General features: G+C 42.7%; 1 non-coding gene across 1 annotated transcript; it reads right to left on the bottom strand.

The window, feature by feature from the left end:
* Nucleotides 1–257: 257 nt before the first annotated feature.
* LOC136396205 (small nucleolar RNA SNORA81) lies at nucleotides 258–434 on the bottom strand. The gene has a single exon (XR_010749602.1). It is a non-coding gene; the product is annotated as a small nucleolar RNA SNORA81 (small nucleolar RNA).
* Between the last annotated feature and the right edge of the window lie 9,975 nt (nucleotides 435–10,409).

Raw genomic sequence — 10,409 nt, 5'->3', positions numbered from 1 at the left:
CCCTTATCAGACATTTTGTCAAATGTGTTCTCCGATTGTGTGGTTTGTCTTTTTATAGAATGAAAGTTTTATTTTGTTATAAATGCTTGTGGAATATAAAAATATTCTAAGTGCAGATCATCATTTCCTCCACCTATTTTAGCTATCTGCTAGATATGAAGAAAAAGCAATCCAAGAATAAAAAACTACAACTTAAGTATTTTTTGAAAAAAATTAGTAATCAAAAAATAATTCTCTCCTTCTTTTGTTTCTTAAAGATATTTTGCACCAAATCTTAAGACAAAAGACAATGGACATTAAGAAAGAGTTCTACCCCAGTCTTGACTACAGAATATAGTTACTTTTCTTCTTATATGTACTCTGCTTGCATTATTACAAAAACCAATAATTCCTTCCTTTTATAATTTTTTTAAATTTTCCTTTCCTAATATGGTATTTTCATTTTGGTCTGGAGTCTGTGCCAAACAATGACATGGTATTCTATTTCCTCACTCATAGGAAGCTGGTCTTCAATAAAGCTCAGGTAATGAAAGATCTTCCTGTTAATTTCAGCAGATAGAAAAACAAAACAAAGCACCCAACATATTTTTCTTTGCTCCTTCCTGGAACCTCAGTAAAATAACAAAAATTTGTTTTTAAGGGCATGATCCCACAAAAACAGAAAAAGAAGAGGTGATGCTAGCAGATGATTATTGTCCACTGAGTAGCCACTGAGCCACCTCACCCTCAGGTGTTGTAAGTACCAAAAGCTACAGAATTAATATTAATACTTTGGGAGGCTTGAAGAACATTTTATTAATTTGGGTTAAGGTGTGCAGAGAAATTATGAGAATAATCTCTGTACTGTGTGATTGGCATAACCAGGATGGCCCTTGGCATTGTATTGTAAATGCAAAGGGGAGGAAAACATGGATCCCCAGACATTCCACCACACCTGTGGGGAAAGGGGTGAATGGCTAGCCAGGTACAGGGAGAGAAAAGCCAAAATAAACCTTTTCTCATAGCAATGAGCTATTTGTGGGCATTTGTCCCCACTGAAACTACCTCTTCTATGTAAATACGTGTGGTTAACACGTGTGACTCTGGACAGAGAGATAGCAGATGAACACTAGATAATATAGGAATGCCTTTTAATATGTAAAGAGACATCTTTCTACCATTGTGTTGGCTTGTAAATTTTGTTTTCTCCAAAAGGATGTATGGCTTGCAAATTGAACATGGTCCCATCATGTTAAAGGACATATGACTATAACCAATAGTGGTAAGAGGCTCCTAATTACAATTTTTGCTTCTGTACTTCCCACTTACAAAACTATAAAAACTAAGTAGAACAAAGGGCCGGCGTGCTCTCCTTCAGATTTCTGTCGGAGTTCCCGCCGTTTGGCCAAGCTAGACAATAAAGCTTTGATGTGTAACCGACGGACCTTGTTCATGTCTTCAATGTTTCAGGTCCCTCCGGATTAGGATTAACATTTTGGGGGCTCGTCTGGGGATTAAGGGACCGCTGTTGGTCTGCACAACGGAGCTTTATTGTTCAAACCCGGGGAAGTAGAACAAGGTCGCGACTGTTTGCCACGTGAGCCCTGGCTGACGGGCCGGGAAGGGGCCGCTGGCCATCTCCCCTCGGACGCAAGGTTGGGAGATTTGGGAGGGCACCCCGCTTTTAGGGAACCCCATTTGAGTTTAGATATTCCGAGCTCGGGGGAAGGTGGTGCCTGTTTGTCTATTGGTTTCTGCTGTTTGTCTGTTTTTTTGCTGTTTGTCTATCTGTTTTTGTCACTGCATTCGTCAAAGCTTTTAGAGAGTGAAGCTTTTAAGTGCAATGTGGGGGAAAAGAAGGGAAAGCATGGGGGGGGGGGGGTGCCGAGGGGGCCTCCGGGCATCCTGGGCATCACGGGCCGCACGTGTGTGGCGGTTTTGGGGATTTTCGTGTGTTTTCCCGGTGGACCCACCTGTTGCCCTGAGGGGCTTCCCACACCCACTTGGTTTCCTCTGCATGCGCTTGTTGTAGGCCCCTCCCTGCCACGGGCACCTGGCTAGCCCTGCAGTTCGGCGGCTGCCTCTGGCGTCCCCGGGCTGGTTGTGTGGGGTGCTCCCTGGGCCCAGCATCATCGTGAGGGAAGCGCCTTTCAGTGCATGGGGAGGGGGAAGTTGTGCGCAGAGGCGGTGGAGGCGGCGGCAGGGTTTGGCGGCCCCCGCCCCAGCGAGATTGGACAGTGTTTGACTGGGGGGAAAAAGAGGGGCCCAGTCAGCATTCTGGGGCCACGGGACTGCCTCTGTGCCTAGAGGGGGCCCGCAGGGGCGCGTTCCAGGAAACACAGTGCACAGTGGCTTCCCAGGTCAGTGGGGGTTGAGGTGGATTTCGGCTGCTGGTTGTTGCAGTTCTTAGAATTTATGAATGGTTGGAAGACTGAGATTATATTAGAGGAGAGCAGAGAAAGGCCACATGGAGGAGACCAGGAGAAGCAGCCAAGATGGTGGAGTGCTGAGTGAGAAGCCAGTTTGTGCAGGGAGAAGGAAGAAGATGGGGAACAGAGGTGAATAAGTCTGGTGAGCTAGAAACCTTTGACTCTAGGAAACTCAAATAAGTCAGTAGCTTTGTGAGCACTGAATGTGAGTGGGTTTTGGAGCCCGTGTGTGTTTTTGCTTGCCCACCAAGTGAAAGCTAGGATTAAAGATGATATCATCCCTACAAATTTCTAATTTTAATTAGAGAAAATATAGTGCTCTCATTTAAATTTAAATAGAATAGAAATGTTATAATAAGTTTGGAAATATTACTTGAAAATGCATTTACTATGTTTTGTTAAGTTAACATAAAGACAAGTATTTCTTACAATTTTGAAGTAAAGGTATTATAAAGTGTACTCAACAAATGCTTAAAAGTCTGTGTGGTGGCCCTGGCCGGTTGGCTCAGCGGTAGAGCGTCGGCCTGGCGTGCGGGGGACCCGGGTTCGATTCCCGGCCAGGGCACATAGGAGAAGCACCCATTTGCTTCTCCACCCCCACCCCTTCCTCTCTGTCTCTCTCTTCCCCTCCCGCAGCCAAGGCTCCATTGGAGCAAGGATGGCCCGGGCGCTGGGGATGGCTCCTTGGCCTCTGCCCCAGGCGCTAGAGTGGCTCTGGTCGCGGCAGAGCGACGCCCCGGAGGGGCAGAGCATCGCCCCCTGGTGGGCAGAGCATCGCCCCTGGTGGGCGTGCCGGGTGGATCCCGGTCGGGCGCATGTGGGAGTCTGTCTGACTGTCTCTCCCCGTTTCCAGCTTCAGAAAAATACAAAAAAAAAAAAAAAAAAGTCTGTGTGGTGACAAGGGGGAAAAAGAGCCACCCCAAGCAAGGCTCTGATTCCATTGGTAAATATAGGAGAGAGTTAAGATTCTGTTAAAATCTAAACTTGTTTCAGGAGTTAAGCTGTCTGACATGACTACATACTACCTGTTTTTCTTTAAAGACCAGTTTAAATTCTGTTTCCTCTATAAAGTAATTTACATATAACCAGTCAAAATTAATCTTTCATGGCACTGAGCTACTGTACCAATTTATAATACCTCTCTAATAGTATTAATACATTGAATACTTTGTTATTGTTATATGGGTATCTTACTTAACATATTAGACTATAAATTACTTAAATAGATTCATTTTTGTATACATAATAGTATCTCACCACTGCAAGCATGCATTGTGCAAGTATGTGCTAAAATTTGTTTTAATCTGTTGGATGAATATTTTAGATGCGTCAGAACAGCTTATTCTTTAAATATTTATTCTGAATGAAAGGTCTATGTAATTCTGACATTCAGGTTTTTATGTTTAAGTTTATTACAATAAATCTGTTTATTTCCTTTAGTGTAAAAAAAACTCATTCTTGAAAAGGTGCAAATGTGAAATTTAGAAAAATAACTAGAACCATGAGAAAAATGTTTACCAATAGGTTTGCTAATTATTTTGGAATTGGGACTTTGTTTTGTTTGTTTTTAATAGTGATCAGAATGGTGCGGTACTAGGAAAGTTCTGGGAAATGTCAGTTTTACTTTATAATGAGAATCTGCTGTTTCTGTATTTTATTGTTTTCAATAAAACTTTGTGTTTTGGATTTTTTTTTTAATTTTCTCTTAAATACTAATGTACAGGTTTATTCAGCAACTGAGAGACTCTGAAATCCTGCAAGAGATGCCAAACTTCTTCCTGCAAACTTCTACCCTCTTTTATTTAATCCAGCTGATAATGCTGTTTTGTCTTTTTCCAGTCAGCTCTAGGTATATAAAAAAAGTTTATATAGGCAGAAGGGGATCCTCAAATCCCTCAATGAGATCTTCTGAGCATGGCTTTTAAGATCTATAATGACCAAGAGAGGAACAGAAAAGGCAGAGCCAAAAAGAGATCAGGCAAAATACCAGCTCTTGGCTTACACCCATAAAGGCTCCAACGCCCTCGAGAGACTTCATAGGACTCCCATCAGGGCCCTGCTTCAATAGTGGAAAGGAAGGTCATTAAGCTAAAGCCTGCCAGGCTTCTCGGCCCCCACATGCCTTTACTATGGGAAAAAGGGACACTGGAAGGTAAGCTTCTCCCTCACTCCTCAAAGGGAGGGTTCAGTCTCTTCTAGCCCTGCTCCGGCTACCTGTGACCTGACCTTGCCAGCCTACTGAGGCTTGCCACTGAAGACTAAAGGTGCCCAGGGCCATCAGCCCCATCTCACGTCACTGTGGATGAGCCTAGGGTATTTCTTCCAAGTAACAGGAAAACTGATCTCCTTTCTTATGGACACAAGGGCCACTTACTATGCCTTGCCTGAATATTCAGGTTTTTTTCATCCCTCGAAGATCTCTGTTGTGGGTGTTGATAGTCTTATTTTCTGCTGCTTTGTTTAATATTTAGTGTTTCCTTTATTCCTCTTGCTTCAATGCCCCATGCCGATTTTAGGCTGGGACTTACTCCTAATTTAGATGAATTTACCTCTGCTAGCCAGCATAGTGTATCCCCAGGTTCTCTTCACCACGCCATGGTTGCAGAGCTCCAGAGAAAAGCACCCTGGGTTCACCTCTCCAGTTTAAAGAAAACAGAAGCTCCATCTCCATACATGCTGCAGACGGCTTTTCCAGTCTACCTGAATTGTTACCAGCTAGAAGCAGTGGTCATTGGGACTTGGACTCTAGCTGCAAAGCATGGAAATGTGAGCACAACTCTAGTGCCTTGTGAACTTTTCCTGAATGTGTGTAACTCCAGCTCCTTAGGACACTTCTCAAACTGAAGTGGGGTTGGGTTACATTTACAAATAATATGAAGCAATAATAGTGTCAACATGAACTTGGTGAAATTACATTAACATGTTAAGGACATTTAAGACTAAAAGTTTTATCTTAAATCCTGTTGTATTAGTTAAGACTCTGCTTAGTAATCTAATAGGTTTTAATCACTTAATTGTATTAGGACACTTGTTATAATATCTGTTAGCATTGGCTGTTTTATTGTTGTTTATTTTATATTTTTCCAATCTGCCTCCAAATCTGAACATGGGAATTCAAATGAGTAAGAATCACAACACACAAATTTGAAATTTTAATATCTGTTGAAGACCGAAATATAAACAGGGGTTTTTTTATATCCAGGGGACAGGTGCTGGGCCTAACCACTCATCTCACCTGTCCAGTTAACAAAGAGCAATATCTGATTATTGCTTATCCCACCCTCGTCAAATGCCAGCTAGGGGCTGTCAACCTCCTGGTCCGTCGACCTATGTTTCAGCCCACCTACCAGCCTCTCCCCTTGGTAGATACCTCGTCTTATCCTCCCATTCAGATGGTGGAATGAGGAGCCACTTCACCCGCAGGTGTTGTAAAGTACCAAAAGCTACAGAATTAATATTAATACTTTGGGAGGCTTGAAGAACATTTTATTAATTTGGGTTAAGGTGTGCAGAGAAATTGTGAGAATAATCTCTGTACTGTGTGATTGGCATAACCAGGATGGCCCTTGGCATTGTATTGTAAATGCAAAGGGGAGGAAAACATGGATCCCCAGACATTCCACCATGCCTGTGGGGAAAAGGGTGAATGGCTAGCCAGGTACAGGGAGAGAAAAGCCAAAATAAACCTTTTCTCATAGCAATGAGCCATTTGTGGGCATTTGTCCCCACTGAAACTACCTCTCCTATGTAAATGCATGTGGTTAACACGTGTGACTCTGGACAGAGAGATAGCAGATGAACACTAGATAATATAGAAATGCCTTTTAATATGTAAAGAGACATCTTTCTACCATTGTGTTGGCTTGTAAATTTTGTTTTCTCCAAAAGGATGTATGGCTTGCAAATTGAACATGGTCCCATCATGTTAAAGGACATATGACTATAACCAATAGTGGTAAGAGGCTCCTAATTACAATTTTTGCTTCTGTACTTCCCACTTACAAAACTATAAAAACTAAGTAGAATAAAGGGCCGGCGTGCTCTCCTTCAGATTTCTGTCGGAGTTCCCGCCGTTTGGCCAAGCTAGACAATAAAGCTTTGATGTGTAACCGACAGACCTTGTTCGTGTCTTCAATGTTTCGGGTCCCTCCGGATTAGGATTAACATCCACAAAATACTGAAAGATATAAAGTCATTAAACTAGCGGTAAATGACTTAGATTTTTGTGTTCTCCACTCTGCTCAGTGTCCAAATGAGATAAAAAGCCAACTAAAAGCATGTGGAGTTATGCCACAGAAAACCAGAACATTCCCTTCAACAGAGTAGCCAGGGGCTTCTGAAAGCATTGGGTTTGCAACCAGAACTAAAAACATGAGACTTTGTGAAAAGCCTGAATAAAGAGGTAGTATGATGCCCAATAAGTCTACCTTGGCAGGAGATCTCTAATCCCCTCCAACACTGGGTCCTGAGAAAATTGACTGCAGTGCTCACAGTCCACCACTCTGATAGTTGAAAAGTCCTGTGGGGAAACTGTCTAGTCCTACAGATAAGAACAGCAGGAGTTCCACAGCAAAAGAGCCAGGTCCTGCCTGATCATGCCACAGTGAAACCTGACACTTTGATTTGCTTTACAGGAGTGTAGAGCTTGCCATTAGCATTTTAGTACTCCACTCTTTAATTAATTTTGAATTATCTTACATTAAAAATTTCAGATTGGAGCAAAGACCTATATCCCTTTAATTCAGATTTCCCAAACATTAACATTTTATTGACTACACATGAATGTCAACTCTATCTTGTCCTCTCTTCCCCCAGTTCGTGTGTGTGTGTGTGTGTGTGTGTGTGTGTGTGTGTGTGTGTGTGTGTGTAGGAGGTCATATACCCATTATCATTTGTTGTAATTTGAACATTTAAAAAGAAAACTTCACATACGAGGTCCAATCACTCAAAAAGCCCAGTACATAGTTCCCCAAAAGAAAGACACTCTCCCATTCAAATTTTGCCAACTATTTAAAACTGCTTGTTTTTTTTTTCTGGTCCATGGTTACCAGTGATATGTCTTGCATTTAGTTCTTATGTCTCTTCATGCTCTTTAAACTGAAAACAGCATTTTTCTGTCTTTGATGTCCTTCTTTTTTACTAAGTACTAGCTTCATCCTCTGGGCTGGCCCTTACAATGTTTCTCAGGACCAGATTCAGCTTATGTGTCCTGGATAGGAACACTGTAAAGCCTGTAGCTGCGGCCACTACTACAGCCACCTGGCCCGTGCAGGTTCACATTTGATTTGGACAGATGGTAATGAAACAACAGAGCCAAGAACTAGTGGGAAATGACCTTTAATCCTAGCTTGCACCCAGCGGGCGAGAAAATATACACAGTGGGAAAACACTTCCCTTTTCATTCAGGGCTCCCAAAGCCACTGACTTATCTGAGTTTCCTAGAATCAAAGCTTTCTACCTCACCAGCCTTATTCACCTCTGTTCCCCACCTCCTTCTCCCTGCACAAACTCTGCACAAACTGGCTTCTCCTTCAGCACTCCATCATCTTGGCTGCCTCTCCTCTGCAATGCTGACAACAGGAACCACATGAGAGAGCCCCCGGTCTGCCTTATTTTATAGTGTAGAAATTAAAGCCTTTAAGCCAATATACAAATAAAGAAGTCTCTGATACAAAGCCACTTATCTGAGGCATAAATGGAATTCCTCATAAGAGTGCACCACCCTACATCATGCAACAGTCAAGGGTGTGAGGAAAAGCTTAGTTTTTAGAAGATCTTAGTATTAGAAAGATGTTGAAAAGATCTTAGTATTAAAAGGGTGGGAAAAGCTTACTCTTAAAACTAAGTCTTAGGCTACAAGGACCTTGCCAGCTTACAGCCTGTCCCTCACACCCAATGCAAACTATAAGCAAGCAAACATATACATCATATTTACAAACTTATTTGACCAACAAACACCATGAAAACCATGATGTGCTTTTCACAGTGCATCTTATCAAGACTTTCAAACTTACCAAAGAAAAAACAAAACCAAAGGCAAGTATTATGTCTGAAAATTTTTTTCAAAGTACAGGAAAGTCAATGAAGCCAGAGTTCACTATCATGAAGAACTGGAAAGAGTGAGAGATTTGACCCTACCTGAAAAACAACAAATTAGCCTGCCACAATTTCACAGATGCTGGCAACAGACACAAGATCCCTGGACCAGACAAAGGACTTTTTGAAGATTTCAAAACAGTAAGCAAGCCTGACCAGGCAGTGGCGCAGTGGATAGAGCGTCGGACTAGGATGCAGAGGACCCAGGTTCGAGACCCCGAGGTTGCCAGCTTGAGCACGGGCTCATCTGGTTTGAGCAAAAGCCCACCAGCTTGAACCCAAGGTCGCTGGCTCCAGCAAGGGGTTACTCGGTCTGCTGAAGGCCCGTGGTCAAGGCACTTATGAGAAAGCAATCAATTAACAACTAAGGTGTTGCAACGTGCAATGAAAAACTAATAATTGATGCTTCTTATCTCTCTCCGTTCCTGTATGTCTGTCTGTCCCTGTCTATCCCTCTCTCTGACTCACTCTCTGTTTCTGTAAACAATAAATAAAAAAGAAAAAATTTCTTTTAAAAAAAACAGTAAGCAAAAATTTTATGGATACTCAGGTCCCCTGGCTACAAGTCTCATGTGGTAATAAAGAGAGGATCACATGGATACTGCTCACACAGTGAGTCTGTATCACAGCTGAGGAACCCTGAGCTTAGGGAACCCCATTCCTTTATAATGGGCTGAAAGCAAACCTGCATGACCTTTGTGCCAAAAAGAAACATTATCTTTACCCGAACAGTACACAAACTTGTCCTCTGCCTTGGAGGGAGATATTAGTGCTGTCTTCTAAGGCTGTTCACTATACATAGTCCTAGAGATGGTAATCTTGAACACACACCATCAATGCCTCTGCCCATAAGATGTGCAGAAATGCAAAAGACCAATGTAGAATTGTCTCCCAATGACTATGTGACCTACCTCTGAAAGCAATGACATAGAAGTAAACTCTAGATGTTGGACTTACCAAAAATTATGACAAATATAATGGAAATTGGGAACATTGTGTTGTGGAAGGTAGAATGACATTGAAAATAGTACATCTTAATATTCTATAGCAGGAAATAACTGGATAACAGCTAAAACTTAAAAATCAAGAAAGAGAAGTAAAAAATGTCTTCTTTTTTTTTAAGAGAAACACCTGAGGTGTTGAATATGGTGCTGCCTTCAAAGTAAAGTTTTCATAGTGTCCCAGTAGAGCCCAAGCTCTATCAGGTGTCCCCAAACTAAGGCCCGCAGGCCGCATCCAGCCCTCTGAGGCCATTTATCTGGCCCCCAGCCACACTTCCGGAAGGGGCACCTCTTTCATTGGTGGTCAGTGAGAGGAGCACTGTATGTGGCAGTCCTCCAATGGTCTGAGGGACAGTGAACTGGCCCCCTGTGTAAAAAGTTTGGGGACCCCTGCAGGCTACATCAATCAGGCGTCCCTGATTCGACTTCCCCGTGCAGTGGGACACTCCTGCTTATCAGGAGGGCTGGCAGCCTCTTCAAGACTACTCTTGAGGCGGCTATGAGGATGCTGCTAATCAGTGCTGACACTAACTGCCACCGGAGGAAAGACAGGACCGACACAGAGTTAATTGCAGTAATCACACAGGCAATTTATTACTCACAAATTCTTTTGGCATGCTTGGGTACAATTTAAAGGGGCTCCCGTTGGCATGCTCCTCTTAGCTGTCTTTGGTCAGAGCTCAGAGCGGCGTGGAGACAGTTCACATCAACGTTGGAGTCTGGGCAACTACTGTAGCACGGGGCCCCTCAGCTTTAGTACCTTTTCTGGCCAAGGCCTTCTAACAGGTGTCAGTCTACAGAATTATCACCTCAAACCACCCTTTTTTGAAGTTTCTCACAGGGAGCCCTTTTTATGTTAATCTACTGAAATGTTTATGTCAAACCACTTTTTAAGATGTTCTTA

Source organism: Saccopteryx leptura, chromosome 2 (genome assembly GCF_036850995.1).
Source record: "Saccopteryx leptura isolate mSacLep1 chromosome 2, mSacLep1_pri_phased_curated, whole genome shotgun sequence".
Lineage (NCBI taxonomy): Eukaryota > Metazoa > Chordata > Mammalia > Chiroptera > Emballonuridae > Saccopteryx > Saccopteryx leptura.
This window is presented reverse-complemented; position numbering and strand designations above follow the sequence as displayed.